The sequence below is a fragment of the Corvus brachyrhynchos genome, unplaced genomic scaffold (assembly GCF_000691975.1).
Source record: "Corvus brachyrhynchos isolate BGI_N302 unplaced genomic scaffold, ASM69197v1 scaffold399, whole genome shotgun sequence".
Lineage (NCBI taxonomy): Eukaryota > Metazoa > Chordata > Aves > Passeriformes > Corvidae > Corvus > Corvus brachyrhynchos.
The window spans coordinates 59,580-65,898 of record NW_008240020.1 but is presented as its reverse complement, the minus strand read 5'-3'; positions in this window follow the sequence as shown (position 1 = coordinate 65,898).

Genomic DNA, 6,319 nt, shown 5'->3' with positions numbered 1-6,319 from the left:
TTGAAAAATTAGCCCTGAGTACTATTAATTTTTTTTATTCTTTTATATATAAAGGAAGGTTCTATCAAACACATTTTGGTAGACAGTAACACACAGGAAAAATCAAAATTTCCTTGCTTTAGCTGTTCTCGCATCTGTTTTCTAGTGACAATGTAATTTTGCTGGAGTGAGTGATGAGGGATTTTGCCTTTTGAGATGTGTGCTTCCAGATAAGAAGACAGGAAGAGATTGCCCAGCATTCACATTTTCACTCCCAAACATATGTCAGTGTTTTATCTCTTTCAAGGATTGGATGCAAATCATGGAATTAAAAAGGGGAACCCTTCTGAAACCTTGACTCTCATAGCAGACAGCAATCTGCAGAGAGGCCGAAAGACATAAATGTATGCCATATGCACTGTACAGTATCCTTTCTTACACATTCACCAATCTGCTAAACATTATTAAACAAGCACTAGCTGCAGAGTGCTGTGATGAGTTGAGTTTTAACAGGAAGCAAGAGCTGCTTTTCCAAGCATTTGAAAGGGGGTAACATGGAAGAATGAAACAATGCTATTTTATTTCCAGTCTAGCCGACAGCAGTGACTTGACAGCAAGACCAGTGAACTCACTTAAAATTTTTTGAAGCTACCCTGAGGAAAAAAAATCATCAAGATGGAAGAGCAGAGCTAAAACATAAAACAAGTTTTTCAGCAGCAGAGCCATCCTCCCCATTAATCACACCACCTGAAAGACACACTTCTGTCCCTCTAAACTCCCTTTAAAATTACTATTTATAGTCTGTGTCATACACTCAGCTAGATCTACCAGGCCTTTTTTTAGTATTTAATCATAGAGATTATTTTCTACACACTACTGGATTTTCCACATTCAGTTGCAGAAATATCACATAAAACAGAGCACTTGACCACAGCTTGTCTGAGATTTTAAAATTTAAGTTCCTTGTAAGAGAACAAAGTCCAACAGTTACTGAAAGTCAGCTCTTCTAAATTAAAAAGAAAGAAACAAACAAAACCACACAAAAAACTGAACAAAAAGCTACTCCAGAAGATGGTAAATGCTTCCAAAACCAAATTTCTAGCCATATTTCAAAGCATCAACTCCTATGTATCTCACATTACATTATGTAACTCACATTACAACTTGTAATTGACAGGTAAAAATTGGGGTAGAAAATTGAAATACCAAGTCCAGTGAGCCTGCTGCTCAGAGGTTCAAATTCCTCTGAATCAGGTCCTCAAGACTAAACAGAACTTAGAATAGAAATAAAATGCTCAGGACATGAAGAAATTGAAGCACTGGTTAATTCAACCATTTTGTCTGATTAACTGACCCGCTAAGTCCTGATGGTTCTGACAACACTAATGTCAACATTGAAGATTATTTCTGTTGTGATGTGCTTTCAAATCCTCAATTACTGTTTAGAAATCTCTAACACTTATTCACTGGCTTTGGCCCATATCAGAAATGTGGTGTTTAGCCAGATGTGCACTATTAAAGTCATACCTGTGGGGGAGCTGAGAAGGTCCAATACTAACTTAAGCACAATGAAGCAAAGTCTCTTTTATCTCTAAATGCACTTCAACTTGCCTTAAATCACATCATAAATTATAAATCCCCTCTGTATTGGATTGTAAGAGGCTATTTCTGTTTGGGATTTTGAAGATTTCCTGACAAAGGCATTTATAAGACAGTGCTACTTTTCAGGCTCAGTCACACTCACCTTCTGTTTCACAAATTTCCAACAGCTACTAAAGTTCTTTATGACTTCTCTATAAAGTCATAATTTGTGAATGAATAGTTGTAAATAAGAAATGAATATTACTAATATAACTTCTTATGGAATAGACCTATTTGGTCTTCCAGTTGTATTTACATAATTTATAGATCTTGGCCTTACTTAATATAAGCATTATTAGATCTTTAGAAATCAAAGCTTGAATTACACTAACTACATTTATCATAATCTCATTAATATCTAGAGAGGTTTCATATCTTTTACTGTGCATATGCATTTTTCTTTTTGTTTGAGTATCTGGATTTTACGCTTCCAGGAAACACAACTGTTGCTTTAATTGCACAAGCGTCATCTAAAGGTCACAGGTACCCAGGGAGGCTATCCTTCATCTCCATTCTTCAAGTACTCAAGATTATGGCTCTGCTCAGGCAAGGCAGTTAGATACAGGCATAACATTAAGCACCTAAGTAGGTCCATTGGACATTAGCAACTGGATAAATAAGAATTGAGTTCTTAGTAAACAGAGATTTCCACCCCAGTTACAAAGACATGCTTCATTTGTTTTGTTGGGGCTTTTTTTCCTGCCTTATTGTAGTGCTGAACTATTTTCAAGGTTTGTAAGGCATTTCCCAAGTACCCAAGTACTCATAAGAAGAACACTGCTGAACTTGAAATGAACCTTTGCAATGTGACAAGAAATATGCTATCCTTAGTACTTTCTGCACCCAATGCAGCTCTCTAGTCCTTCTTCACCATGAAATGTACATAATTTTCTCTCCGTATGTTCGGAGGTTGTGTTTTTCTGACAAGCCACTACATGACTTGATGTCAAAATGCTATTGTGCCTTCATGAACACAATGGGTCAGTCTTACCAGTTCAGGAATTACTTTTTCCAAGTCTTGAGGGAATCTCTGTAGTAAAAAACAAGCAACAAAGAAAGAGCTTTGTTCCTCCGAGTTGTCTTTCTCTCAGTGTTCACAATTATTTTGTTCTAGTTTCAACTTTACCAGAAAATAATCTCAAGATCTTCTGACAACATATGCAGCAAGGACCACATGAAATAGGGAGAAATTGTCACATATTTCATTTAAGACACAAAGCCACCAAAAAAATGTTTCTTATCCTGTGAACTTCATAATGATCTACATATAGATCTCAATGACATTAACTAACAGCGTGACTTCATAACTGGATGCAACACTGATACCATATGATCAATAAGCATATTTTAGTACCAGTTGTAGCATCTGTCCTGGTTTTGGCTAGGCTAGACTTAATTCCTCTTTAGTCACTGTTACAATGCTCTGTTTTAGATTCAGAACAAGAATAATGTTCATAGCATATTGGTGCTTTAGTTTTTGCTAAGTCATGTTTATCCTGAGTCAAGGAAATTATTTTTTGTCTTGTCTCATGCTCTGCCAGTGAGTAAGGATGCAAAAGAAACTGGGAGGGAGCATAGCCGCGACAGGTGACCTGAACTGACCAAAGGTGTATTCCAAACCATAGAATGTCATGCTCAATAGCTGGGGGTAATTACTCAGAAGACGGGCCTGATCTGAGTTTGGGAAGTGGGGTCTGACATCAGTCAGTGAGTGCTGAGCAAGTGTATTGTGCATCACTTATTTGGGGCTCTTTTCCTTTCCCTTTTTATTATCATTAGTATTGTTTTTACTGTTATTGTATTTTACTTTGTTTTAAATTATTAAATGGTTTGTATCTCAGCCTACAAGTGTTATCTTTATTCTCTCTATTCCACTGGGGTTTAGGGGAGAGAGGGAGGGTTGAGCAAGCAGTTTCATGGTGTTTCATCTCCGGCTGGACTTAAACCACAATAACATCCCACCTGGAGAAAGATACAAGCATTGACATATGACAATAAGGTATTGATTAGAAAAGTTCTGTAACACTACAGCTTCATATCCTTCTTCCTCTTTCTTTTCTCTCCTTCTTCCCACTGTATATTTATATATATATAGTATGGAAATACACTGATATATGTAGATGGACACAAACATATGTGCACACACAAAAACATACCTGCAAAAACATAGGCCCAGTGAAAAATCTGGAGTCCATCCTTTTTCGTTTTGGTTTTATGTCTGCCTTACTTGGGAAAGAGATTTAGGTAAATGCAACCACTCAGAAGCAATACACAGAAAGCATTGCCTTGAGTCAAACATTGTAAAATTAGACCTGTGAAAGCTTCTCTAGACATTTCTACCACCTTAATTCAGTATTGATGTACAGACTTACTGATATGGCTTCAGCATTTTTCTGTAGAAAATGGGATAATGTGGACTGCACAGCTTCGTCTGCAAGAGCTTTGTCATTTACCTAATAACTAATGGAAAAGCTTAGCTTCTCACAGAGGGAAATGTAATATAAGTAGAATATATAAGTTGAACCCATAAAAGAATCTTCTGATTCTGCCTGATGAAACAGAACCAGAAGAGAAGAGCAAGAAACAGAGATTTTTTTCATGTTAACCACCTGCAGTGTGATTGTATTTGAAAGCAGTAAATTATCAGCGAAGGCTTTTCACTGACTTGTGATTAATCTGATTTGGACATGAATTCACTGCAATCACTGACTTTGTACTGGTCTGACACACATAAGCTTATGACCGCTAGGCAACATAAGAATAGATTAAAAAGGGAACTACCTTCAAACTGTTGCTGAATTAACTTGATATCCCCTCAAAAACAGTTATGAGCATAGTTAATTATGGCAATAAAATGTGTGAAATTAACATGTGTGAACTACGAATTTGAAGATTACGGACTTTGTCATACTAGGTACTTCAGTGGCACAAGAAAATAATGCTTCTTGTTTTATCCTCACTGTTACTCAATGACTCCAAAAACTGAGCCTAAATCTCTAGCTAGTAAGAAATACTGTGTCCTGCTCTTCAGGCACTGTCTTGGTAATTCCTAACATTTCAAGGACCACCTGCCAAGGAAACAGGTGTTATACTGACCTCCAAGAAGGCTGAACAAGGATAAGCACCTTGAGCAGCTCAAATCCTGTCACTGTGGCAAACTGGCAGCTCTTCTCTTACAGATGTACATTTGACTGAACACTATCTTCAATGCAGCAAATGAAACCATAGGAGAGAGGGATTTTTTCCTCCATTTCCTTAATAAGTCACACAGAGTTGTGTGGCTGTCTACTGAGCCACCTGGTTTTGGCTAACATAGCCAATGAGAAACTTTGTTTTCAGAAGGCACACAGCTACCTGGTTTTGAGCAGTACTGTTATGCTGGAGAGTACCAGCCATTGGCTGTGACCTGGCTGGAGCCCTGCCCTCACTCCAACCAATTCACTATCCAAAGCCTGTTATATTCTACAGCTGCAGCAGATTTGCTATGCAAGATGCATACTGACTGCCCAGGGGCACTCAAGGGATTAATGAGTAGTTTTGTAGCCAGCCCAACCCAAGAATCCCATGAATAATCAATGGTACTTGAGGCTCTTCGGGTAATTGAATTGCAAACCTAGTAATAACTAGAGATGTACCAGTAGCAGAATTATGCTTATGCCTGCCTCTAAATGTACAGACTAATGAAAAAAACTACTGATTGTGAGGATTATTTATCTACTTCTATACCTATATTAAAAAAAGGAGTCTCTATAAATTTGTGAATCTGATTGATGTTCGTCCTCCCTGAGTCACCCTCTAATTGTGCCTAAACCATGTGATTCTAGAACACCCAGTGGCAAGATTAAGAAAGAGGTGGAACACAGAAAGATTATACATATATTTTAAAGGTGGAAGGAAAATTTAACACTAGAAAACTGATTTTAAAGAGTTAGCCATGGGTAAGCAGGTTAACAACATCACATGTCTGTTTCTGTGGAGAATCATCTCTAATAACAGTAAGTTGTCTTATGGACAGAGAAAAGCAGCACCATATGCAAACTCAGACTCCTTTTCATTGTAAAATATTAGGTTAGAGCATAGATGAATGTTAAAATTTGATGACTGAGGAAAGAGGTATTTTCCAATTTATAACTAAAATCAATACTGAGAATTTTTTTTCCCTCCGTGACCAATGACATCAAGAGATCAAGTAGTTAAAGCAACAGACACCAACAAGAAAGAGGAAGAAGATTATTCACAATTTTATAGTATATTTAACTACTGAAATAGCAAGTTCGGTTTACACAAAAGTTAAGAGATGGTTACATCTCTGGAAAGCAGACATAGCCAAGATTTTACTACAGAGCTCACCATGTTCCTCTCTAGTGACAATGCAGTTGTCATATGGTGACTAGTTTTCTTCTTGATTATTTTCAGAAGCAACAACTGGTGTTACTTTTTAATCATTAACAAGGGGTGCCTTCCAGCCCCATATTTCCAGTGGTTTGTAGCCATTCTCTGACACAGGATTCTCCCCTTGATGACGTAAAGCAACAGCCACATGTGACTTAACCAAGCAGCTGCCACATTGAAGCGGAACAGAAGCACATCAGAGCACAAGAGAGATGAAGAAGGGGCTTCCATTTTCCTGTCGGATCTGTCACGAAGAGTATTTCTATGATATCATTACAAATTTTCTGATGTTCTTCAGAATATTCCT